At 36.7% G+C, this 12466-nt stretch overlaps 1 long non-coding RNA gene across 1 annotated transcript; it reads right to left on the bottom strand.

Moving 5' to 3' along the window:
* Positions 1-8674: 8674 nt before the first annotated feature.
* Positions 8675-10343, bottom strand: LOC125683878 (uncharacterized). Its single transcript, XR_007373162.2, has 3 exons — positions 10192-10343; positions 8957-9143; positions 8675-8813 (listed from the first exon to the last, which is right to left on the bottom strand). It is a non-coding gene; the product is annotated as an uncharacterized LOC125683878 (long non-coding RNA).
* Between the last annotated feature and the right edge of the window lie 2123 nt (positions 10344-12466).

Here is a 12466-nt window from a genome sequence, read left to right as displayed (position 1 = left end):
ACTGTTTTCACTTTCTTATCAATACAATGAATACATGTATGATGTATGATAATTTGATATATCAACAGCGGTAGAATCATTTCATGCACAGTCAAAAGTTGATATTGTTAATATGTCTACAGCAGTCTGTTTCATACTAATCACAGGTAGGATATTCGGTCCGATGAAAAAACAAGAGGTACTGTGAGCAATGCTCACTAAGAATACCCCCCGCTTACCCCAATCTTCCAAAGGGTGTTGGTAATGGGTATAAACTACCTCTTTTCTGAGTGTAAAAAACAAATGGCATGACAAACCGAACCATATTGCTACTTTGATGTCCAGTGCGCGTGACCTTTGACCTTTTGACCCCAAAATCGATAGGGAACATCTTCATCCCATGGGTAGTCCATATGTATGATATGGTGACTGTAGGTGGAAAGGATAACGCTTTAGAGCCCGGAAACCATATTGCTACTTCGATGTCCAGTGCGCTTGACCTTTGATCTTTTGACCCCAAAATCAATAGGGAACATCTTCATCCCATGGGTAGTCCATATGTATGATATGGTGACTGTAGGTGGAAAGGATAACGCTTTAGAGCCCGGAAACCATATTGCTACTTCGATGTCCAGTGTGCTTGACCTTTGACCTTTTGACCCCAAAATCGATAGGGAACATCTTCATCCCATGGGTAGTCCATATGTATGATATGGTGATGGTAGGTGGAAAGGATAACGCTTTAGAGCCCGGAAACCATATTGCTACTTCGATGTCCAGTGCGCGTGACCTTTGACCTTTTGACCCCCAAAATCAATAGGGAACATCTTCATCCCATGGGTAGTCCATATGTATGATATGGTGATGGTAGGTGGAAAGGATAACGCTTTAGAGCCCGGAAACCATATTGCTACTTCGATGTCCAGTGCGCGTGACCTTTGACCTTTTGACCCCCAAAATCAATAGGGAACATCTTCATCCCATGGGTAGTCCATATGTATGATATGGTGACTGTAGGTGGAAAGGATAATGCTTTAGAGCCCGGAAACCATATTGCTACTTCGATGTCCAGTGCGCGTGACCTTTGACCTTTTGACCCCAAAATCGATAGGGAACATCTTCATCCCATGGGTAGTCCATATGTATGATATGGTGACTGTAGGTGGAAAGGATAATGCTTTAGAGCCCGGAAACCATATTGCTACTTCGATGTCCAGTGCGCGTGACCTTTGACCTTTTGACCCCAAAATCGATAGGGAACATCTTCATCTCATGGGTAGTCCATATGTATGATATGGTGACTGTAGGTGGAAAGGATAACGCTTTAGAGCCCGGAAACCATATTGCTACTTCGATGTCCAGTGCGCGTGACCTTTGACCTTTTGACCCCAAAATCGATAGGGAACATCTTCATCCCATGGGTAGTCCATATGTATGATATGGTGACTGTAGGTGGAAAGGATAATGCTTTAGAGCCCGGAAACCATATTGCTACTTCGATGTCCAGTGCGCGTGACCTTTGACCTTTTGACCCCAAAATCGATAGGGAACATCTTCATCTCATGGGTAGTCCATATGTATGATATGGTGACTGTAGGTGGAAAGGATAACGCTTTAGAGCCCGGAAACCATATTGCTACTTCGATGTCCAGTGCGCTTGACCTTTGACCTTTTGACCCCAAAATCGATAGGGAACATCTTCATCCCATGGGTAGTCCATATGTATGATATGGTGACGGTAGGTGGAAAGGATAATGCTTTAGAGTCCGGAAACCATTGCGTCTACAGACGGACGGACGGACGGACAGACGGACAACCCGATTCCAGTATACCCCCCCCCACAACTTGTTGCGGGGGGTATAAAAAGCAAAAACAAAACGCGGAACGGAAAACGAAACAGAACAAAAAACGGATCGGGATTTTCAAAATTTACAAATCATATAGTTTTCTTAACGAAATATAACAGAGGTAGATTTTGTCTTTATACATGCATCAATGAATATCAATGCACATTGATTTATACTAATGATTGATTGATTGAATATTATTTTACGTCCCTCTCGAGAATATTTCATTCAAATGGAGACGTCACCACTGCCGGTGAAGGGCTGCAAAGTTTAGGCCTATGCTCGGCGCTTATGGCCATTGACCAGGGATGGATCTTTATCGTGCCACATCTGCTGCGACACGGGACATCGGTTTTTGCGGTCTCATCCGAAGGACCGTCGCATTTAGTCGCCTCTTACAACAAGCAAGGGGGTACTGAGGACCTATTCTAACCCGGATCCCCACGGGATGATTTATATCAATGAAAATATGATATTATTCTACAAAATGTATTAAAATTTCCTGTGCCACAACACTGATAATAGAGAGTGCATATCTTCCATACATTCAGCAATTAGCGCATTGTATATAATTCGAAATTTTACAAACAAAAAAGCATTGTCAGCATCAAATACTACTGTATTAAGAAATAAATTACAAAAAATGCACTAGCCAGCAATTCTACGTTTTAATGAGGAATATCTAGCACGTACATAAGATAATACTTAATCACAGTTATTATCCACATCATGCTTCAATCTGTCTTCAGGAAAAAATGGAGGTCTGGGTACTTAAACCTTGAACTGTCCTCGTTTCAAAGAACAGCCGACACGTTTCAAAAAGACACTGCCGTCAAGGGGCAAAAGGAGGCCTATCTTTTCTGTCCTCATACAATTTCGCGATCATACAAAGGTGATATTAATCTAGTCAAAATGGATGAATAGAAATGACAAATGCAGCGAAGTCTTATGATTTCTTAAAAGACAAACTTGAAATATTGTGTGCGTTCTACATGCTTTTATATTTTTAAAGAAATTTTTTCCCAATTTAATATCTAACATTTTAATATTTCAAAGAAATATAACGATATATGACGCAGTGACCAGTGCGTATATTCATTTGAACAAAATTTCCAAATTACTCACAACACTCAGTTACTAGTATTTACAAATGTCAGTAGTTCGTTCATGGATCGGTTCGATTTTTTTCCGTTTCTTACTATTGTTCTTTTCCATTTCAAGGAGGGTGGGTGGGGTGAAAAACTCATTATGTATGTAGCTGCTCACTAATACATGTACCTCTGTCAACGCTGAATTGCAAGACTATTGGAAACCGTTAATTAAATTCTTATAAAGGCAACCAATGATTTTTTTGTACGAAAGATTAATGGGGATTTAAAATAATATATGCAGATAAGATTTCTTTTTAGATCGGGCAAATACATTAATTTCATCAAAATCAAAATTTCAGGAATTTCTTTACAAGCGGTAAAAACATTTCTTTTTAAAATATTCTGCACCATAAATTGATTAAGTTTATGCCGCGTCCAAACGAATACGCATTAAAATTTCCGTGTTTGTTTATTGTACGAGTTGTGTTTTTTTTGTTCGATAATTATTCATTCGTCTATTGGTTGCAGGGGATAGTTTCTTTGGTTTTGAAACATGTGGATAGGGGGTATACACCAAAGTCAGATTATGACAGACTAATGAAAAATCATATTTCCCTTTTATGTCAATACTTGTATTTCATATTAGTGTAGTTAATAAATTATTACCCTAAATTACATGTAATCTATAAATACTGGTGCTGGTGCACAAAACATGCTCTGAGCAGGTTCCCCTTTTTTGCTTTGATTTTCCCTCATTTGGGCTAATCCGCACCCCCCCCCCCCCCCCCCCCCACACACACACACACCATCACAGTACCAAACACGGGGATTTAGACACTGTGCACAATCAAGAACCCTATCTGCCCTTCTCAAAAATCTACCTCTCATATGGGGCCATCCACCTTCACTCACAGCTACAGACCTTTTGCTAGACCCTGCATGTTTTCACCGGAATTTCTTCAGCAACTGACCACGTGTCTTAGTTTCGTATTTGCACCCATCTATATGCTAGGAATCATGGTGACACCTACATGTTGTATATCAACATTTTTACTAAGCACTCAGCTACATTTGACATGCATCCTAAAATTATTGTATACATTTTTACACATGTAATATCACTTCAAATATGGGGTATTTCCATTTTTTTTTTTAAAAAGTTGACCGGGCCTATAGTGCGAAACCGTCCCCTGCTACCTATTATAAGTTATACGACACAACATTGTGTTTGTGGTGTTTATATTTCGATTGGGTATCGCATCAGTCTATCAAATATCTTGTAATCAGCATTAGCTAAGCTAACAGGTTTATAATTTTTTGGATTATCTTTTTCTCCCTTTTTATAGATTAATGAAATTATTGCGTTTCTTTGAGAAAATTGTAATTTTCCTATTTCTATACTATTAATTAAGGACTTATAATAGACATCCTTGGTATCATTCAAAAAAACTTTGTAGTATTCTGCTTGTATACCATCTTGTCCTGGAGACTTATTATTTTTCATATTATCAACTGCCATTTTGCATTCATGTATACTTAGTATATCGTCACACTGTTTTGTTTTTTTCATTGTTCGTAATAATTTTACAGTTAATGTTCTCAAGATAGTTTTGAATATTCACATTATATTTATCGTTACTCGTATATAATGTTTTATAAAATTTAATTAGACAATCCATTATTCCTGTGGTGTTTGTATATTCTACTCCATTTTCGTCTTTTATCTTATTGATCGTATTATTTAATTGCTGTCTTGTTTTCAAGGTTTAGAAAGTAAGATGATCTTTTTTCTCCCTTTTCTATCCATACAGATCTAGAGCGTATGTATGCCCCACTACATTTATCAGCATAATAATCATACAGATCTAGAGCGTATGTATGCCCCACTACATTTATCAGCATAACAATCATACAGATCTAGAGCGTATGTATGCCCCACTACATTTATCAGCATAATAATCATACAAATCTAGAGCGTATGTATGCCCCACTACATTTATCAGCATAATAATCATCGATTTCTGTCTCAGTATACGTTTATAGTTCGTGTTTACTTCAGAGAAGGGTTTGGATTCTATTTTTTTTATTTGCATTTCTATAAATTTTATACGTTTTTTCTTACCTTTAGCTAGATGCTTAGAATAGTTTGTACAAAAATTTTTGATGCATATCTTAACATGTTCCCATTTACTTATAGGATCATTAATTTCCCAATTTGTAATTTCTTCTTGGATATATTTTCTTAATTTTCTACAAAAAAAATTTCATCATTTAATAATGATGTATTTAGTTTCCAGTAGCCTACACCTCTAGAGTTAAGATATAATGCCTTGGTGATCAGTTAACCTGTTATTATATATCTACGTTAGGTGCTTTTCTTAAATATATATTATTCAATGGTAAGCATAAATATTCTGAAATAAATACATAATCTATTCTACTTTTAAGGATATTGTTCGTTGTTTTCAGAAACAGCTAATGAAGCCTCAATCTAATTAAGATAAGATCTTCTCTCTCCAGTGTAACAGTTAGAGAACATCTCATTTTAATTAGATTGTGAACCCTCGACACGAAGAAATAAGATCTTCTCTCTCCAGTGTAACAGTTAGAGAACATCTCATTTAATTAGATTGTGAACCCTCGATACGAAGAAATAAGATCTCTCTCCAGTGTAACAGTTAGAGAACATCTCATTTAATTAGATTGTGAACCCTCGACATGAAGAAATAAGATCTCTCTCCAGTGTAACAGTTAGAGAACATCTCATTTAATTAGATTGTGAACCCTCGACACGAAGAAATAAGATCTCTCTCCAGTGTAACAGTTAGAGAACATCTCATTTAATTTGATTGTGAACCCTCGACACGAAGAAATATGATCTTCTCTCTCCAGTGTAACAGTTAGAGAACATCTCATTGTAATTAGATTGTGAACCCTCGACACGAAGATTAATTAGTTTTCAAAGTTATCAACTTTCCCTTAATTACATGCTTGAAAACATTTGCATGTAAAACGAAGCAGTGAGAAGATTATTTTGAAATAGCCGGTACACATACATTATTTGTCTATAAATAGCCCCACGCGGGTCAGGGGAATCCCAACATGAGGAATGTAAATCAAACGCAACTGAGCGTAAAACAACGAGTTACCAAGAGGTATTTGCTATTTTTATTTCTCAACAAAATACGTAGCGTTACAAAGATTAGATCACCTGAAAGTCTGAACTGAACACGTGACTGTTACTTGAAATGGCCGAGTAATGGTTGTTGGTAAACACCGATTTAAAATCAAATAATTCAGATTAAAACATATAAAATAATGTATGACATCTCGTACAGCCTCATAAATACTTATGTGCGATAATTTAACACCTTAACATATATTTGTTATCTCTCCAACATTCAGACCAAACCTCAATATACGCGTGAAAATGATAATAAAAGATAAACTATAAGCTGTTTAATACAACAATTTACAAAGTAAACAGATAATAATGAATGTCATCAATGGTAAATTAAAAACAACTTAATGCACACAATAATAAATTGATCCCAGATCGTAATGTATGTACATGCTGCAATCTCAGAACACAATATGATGGAGCTTCGATTTCTCGAGAAAAAAAGTAGTTTTTACTGAAAGCCCCTTTCAGTAAAAATTCTTTTTTAGCTGTCAATTTGTCACCAAACCTGAATTAAATGAAAATTGCTTTAAAATAAGCCGCCGGAAGTTGTTTTCATTTTGATATTAAGTGCCATTCACATAGTTATATGTAGTACGTTAGGGGAACTCTTATGCATGTAATGATGGTATTGAGTTAATCAAATTCATGGATAACACAACTGTATAAAAATGGCGGCACTATATATCATAAATCTAGAATCAATAGTCTATCTATGGATATGTATATCATTTATAAAAAGTGCAAACCCCGTATCAAAATATTCTGTCTATATCGGGTCTTTACATTTGGGATATCACAAAAGAAGACCATTTTTGCAAGATTTGCTTCATTTACAATACAAATTTAACCAAAACTTTTCAATAAATTTTCCTAGTTTTCATACAAGCAGATAAGAGTGCTAGCGCCATATCTGTTATCAACTACTAGCATGTAAGTAGAGGTAGTAAGAAATGTTTAATTAATTAAAAAAATTATCTCATAGTGATTTAAATTACTTAGAATTTATAAATTTTTAAAGACCGTAATTTTCTGCAAGTAATGTTTGAGAATTTAATTTATCGGTTGGTTTGCATTGCAATACATGTCTGTGATAGAAAGATAAAATATTCCATAAATAAGTAATAGTTTTAGATGTCGTGACAGTGTAGATTATTAGCCTACATTGTAATACATGTGCAAAGGATAGAAATTGGTTAATGGCATTTAACCCTTACAAATGCTAGGTCATTCGCATTCACGGAAAAGGAAAAACATCCAGGAAAACTACATTAACCAGGTCTTGAATATGACCAGTAAAGCCAAGTACCTGAATGAAACGATTGCTGAGATTGAATATATATGTATTTATCCTAAAACGGCGTTTTCAATCTTTGACCCAGTTTTTAGTGTCCGACCCGGTTCTTAATATCCGAATGCCCAGGGTGGTATCTAAAACATTACAAGTGTATAAGCTTTATCAATGATTTCATCATGTAAAACAAATTTAGATAATCTAGGCTCATTGATCAATCGTTTTGGGGATCATAATGCATATGATCAATTAGTGGCGGGGGCGGGGACCAGACATCAATTAGTGACGGGGGCGGGGACCAGACATCAATTAGTGACGGGGGCGGGGACCAGACATCAATTAGTGACGGGGGCGGGGACCAGACATCAATTAGTGGCGGGGGCGGGGACCAGACATCAATTAGTGACGGGGGCGGGGACCAGACATCAATTAGTGGCGGGGGCGGGGACCAGACATCAATTAGTGACGGGGGCGGGGACCAGACATCAATTAGTGACGGGGGCGGGGACCAGACATCAATTAGTGACGGGGGCGGGGACCAGACTACATAATACGTGTATTATAATTATACGTGTATTATAATTTATTAGATATAATTAGCCCGTAAAATAAAAATCTTATTTCTACATGTAAATTGTTTTAACACTTCTTTATTACTTTTGTAAAAAGTTTTCATCATCAGGGATTTAACTGTAAAATAAAATTCGAGACCATTGTTCTATATATCTCCCAGAACGCCACAGTATGGCCCCAAGCATGCGCATTAGCTGCAAAAATACTAACGTATATGCTATCGCCAGAGGGCGTTAGCAATGATGTCAGTGAGCTTTAAAGGTCACGCGCCCCTCATCTTACTGATAATAGAGAAACGTAATCACTTAATTAATAGGTCATTGTTTTCTGTCACAGGTACAAAGTACGTTTCTAATTCAAAGGTAAAGATTTATTGTATGAAATTAATAGTACCTTATAGGGCGGACTTAACTGTTCATTCTCACCAGATGGCGCTTTACACAAGTTTCACTTGTAAACACGCACCCTTTAGTGGTGAGAGAATGGTTGTTGATCACCACATTCTAGCTCCGTTTCTGACTTAAATGCACTATTTAAGGAACCTTTTAGTTCTTACTTGAGTAAGATATTGACAGATACTTTGGAGAAAAACCTCAAACCTATTTCTCTCTCTCTCTCTCTCTCTCTCTCTCTCTCTCTCTCTCGATCTCTCGAAAAATCGATGCCAGATAGCTATACAAGATGGTATGTCATTTACAATGTATCAATTCCACAGTACAGTGTAAATTAAACCAGAACAGTGCATACAATTTTAACCTGAGTAACGTGGCATCTCAGCGATATTGTCCCAGTCCAACTTGTAAGTCAATTTGCAAACATGGGAAATAATTCTATTCTTGTAGTAAGACCTAAAAAGGAATTGGTGAAAATACATAAATAACTCTCATTATTGAAAGTGTAGTAAAAATGCACAAAGAACTCTCATTAATGAATGTAAAGCATTGAGAATTTATTCGGAAAATTGGTGTTTAGCTGAAGCAATTAAAATCACCTCATTCCACGACTCATAGTTTCAAAATTCATATGCTTCTTTGATTTGACTTCACCCCATCTTTTGCTTAGCGTGGTTGCGTCTAGTATTTGAAAAATGCCTTTGTATTGGTCTATCCACTGAATGCAGGTATTGCCGTCTATGTCTAATTGATGAAGTAAGAACATCAGCAGTTTTCTTTTTGCACCTGTGAATGAGGTAGCTCAAATGTTCAATTTAAAAACTTCCATATGATGAACTCTAAAGTGTTTATAAAAAGGTGAAAATAACGAATAGTGATCAATCTCATGACTCCCACGAAGAACACAAAATTGAAAGTTGGGCAAACACGGACCCCTGGATATACCAGAGGTGGGATTAGGTTCCTTGGAGGAGTAAGCATTCCCTGTCGACCGGTCACATCCACCATAAGCCCTATATATTGATCAGGTAAACGGTTTAATCCGTAGTCAGAATTAGTTAGCCAATAACGACCTAACGAATGGCATGAAACACGTCAGACAACATTTGACTGAATGATAGGTTGTACTGCAAACTGGATCGTTATAACTGCCATAGAATTTGCGAAAAGCTAACTTTACACAAGATTGTTGAAAGCCCTTTAACATCAATTTCTTTTGTCAGTAGCCTCTAAGAAATCACATACATATAATAAACAGAGAGACTCACTTACGAAAAGGTTTTAGATTGTTCTTTTTATATTTTGTTCCTAAATGCTCAAATATCAGATTCTTACATCCCATTCGACAAAGAACCACTCATTTAGAGACCTCATCCGCTGTAGATAAAGTGCCATAAATTTTGACCAATGAATGTTCCCCAATGCTGAGGTAGAGAGAATTCTTTATTGTACCACACCCACCTCCGTTTATGAAGTCACATTCGACATGCACGATATGTTCTGCGTGTGATCAGTTGATTTTGACCACAGATTACTCCATTTGCCTGATCACGATACATGTTCACGGCGGATATGACGGGCCAACAGGCGACGCTTACTCGTCCTCGATACCTGATCCCACCTCTGGTGTGTCCAGGGGTCTGTGTTTGCCCTACCTTTTATTTTGTATTATCTACAGGAATAATGAAATCGATTACTGTTTTTCATCTCTTTGCCAGGCAAGGAATCGTCAGTACCTGTTAGTAAACATTTTGGGTTTGACTCAGTGCCAGGATTCCCAGGTTACAAAACGATTAAGTGTACTACAATTTGGATAATATTATACGATTTATACCTCGCTTTGAATGTTGTTTTTTCGCTTTCAAGTATGAAAGTATATCCTCCAATGATTCTGAAACAGAGTTATAGTGATAATAATGAGTGCAGACTAATGTCGACTACAACGAAAATCATTTAAAAACAGAAGCTACAACTAAATTTTAAATGGTCACCCTTAGCCTGAAAACTACAGAATAACTACCTGAGGTCAATACAGGTAAATGAGGTAGAAAGAAAACGTATAGTTTGTGCAGATTTTTTGGTAAACTGATGTGTCTCTAGTAACTGTACAGTCCTTTTCCCCCCATGGATATTGGAAGTTAAGGGTAGAAAAATAGGTTTTAAATCGTCACCCTTAGCCTGAAAACTACAGAATTACTACCCGAGGTCAATACAGGTAAATAATACAGGTAAATGAGGTAGAAAGAAAAGATGAAGTTTTTACGGATTGTTATTGTATTTATTTTTATGAATTTCATCACTACCACAAGATTGTTGTTTGGATATCATTTTTCTAATTACGAAAACGACTTAGATATTACAAAAGTGAAATCTGGACAGCCTTGTGCTCCGTATAAATAAAGGCTTTAAAAACCGGTTATTCAATTGATACATGTATCAATACAAATTTAACACCCCCCCCCAAAAAAAAACAACTACATACAAACCATATTTCAGAAGTCGACATAGCTGACTAGATAAAAAAGCATCGAGTTTAAACAATTTACAATAAACACCAATTTAATTGCACCAACAGCATTTCACAATATGGCTAGATATTTAGTCCAAACAATAAATGATGTAAAAAGCCGTTGACAGAGATGTAATGCACATAACACACTGGACTCTGGGTTGAGTATGAATATTAACTTTCTCAAGTGTATAAATGAAATATATTTAGTAATACTATACCAAATTTCTTATATGAGACGCCGTATTTCTCAGTCAACTCCAACACAATCTTGACAATATCTTCTAAATGAAAAACAAAGTCTTTTAAGTGATGTTTTAGCAAGTTTTCTAACAAACAAGAATCAACAGCTAATGCGATGCTCTGACCACTGATCGCTGATATCTGTGTGAAGGGTGAAGATAACGAACAGTGATCAATGCAAGGTGAAGATAACGAACAGTGATCAATCTCATAACTCCTATAAGCAATACAAAATAGATAGTTGGGCAAACACGGACCCCTGGACACACCAGAGGTGGGATCAGGTGCCTAGGAGGAGTAAGCATCCCCTGTTGACCGGTCACACCCGCCGTGAGCCCTATATCCTGATCAGGTAAACGGAGTTATCCGCAGTCGACAGCATTTGACCCAATGCGAGGGTGTACTGACGAACTAGATCGTTATAACGACCATAGAATTTGCGAAATGCTGACTTCAATCGAGACTGTTGAAATCCCTGTACCATCAACTTGTTTGTCAGTAGCTTACCTCGATTTAAAAACTGACTATACGCAGAACAAGCTCTTGCATATCGAATCAGTTGAGATATATAAACACCATATGCAAGTGATAATGGAATATTGCTACATAAATATGGGAAGTTGACGATGGAGAAGCTGAAATCATCCCGTTTGTCATACAGTTGAGTTGTCAGTTTGCCGGTAATGTCTACTTTCAATAAAATATCTAAGTATGAAGCAGAAGTGGACGACTCTGTGGTGTCCTTTATTTCGAGCTCACAGGGATATATCAAATCGACATATGAATGAAAGCTATCACTGTTAATAGACAAAACGTCATCGATATATCTAAAAGTCGAATTGAAGGCCACAGCGAGAGATTTTTTCTTCTCACGTAGAAGTTTTTGAATAAATTCTGCTTCATATGAATATAAAAACAGGTCAGCTAACAAAGGAGCATAATTCGTGCCCATGGGAATTCCAACAGACTGTTGGAAGACCTGCTCACCAAAGACCACGAAGATATTGTCAATGAGGAACTGTAGCATTTTTTTTTATTTCAACTTCAGAGTACTTGTGTGTGGAATCAGAGTGGTGTTTAACAAAGTAAGTTTTTGAATGACTGATCACTAGATATTAATATCATGAAAAGTGAAAATAACGAACAGTGATCAATCTCATGAATAGTGAAGAAAACGAACAACGATCAATCTTAAAACACCCATAAGCACCGATTCTACACTGGTGGTTGAAATTTGTGTGATATGCAAAATCACTATTATATAATAATGATAAAAACAATATGACAGGTTAGTTTATCTCTACGCTTTGTTTAATTTCTTGACCCGTTTATTGAGGAATATCGAATAAAAAACCTT

The sequence above is a fragment of the Ostrea edulis genome, chromosome 6 (genome assembly GCF_947568905.1).
Source record: "Ostrea edulis chromosome 6, xbOstEdul1.1, whole genome shotgun sequence".
In the NCBI taxonomy this organism is placed as follows: Eukaryota; Metazoa; Mollusca; class Bivalvia; order Ostreida; family Ostreidae; genus Ostrea; species Ostrea edulis.
The sequence above is the reverse complement of the archived record's forward strand: the minus strand, read 5'-3'. Positions and strand labels throughout refer to the sequence as shown.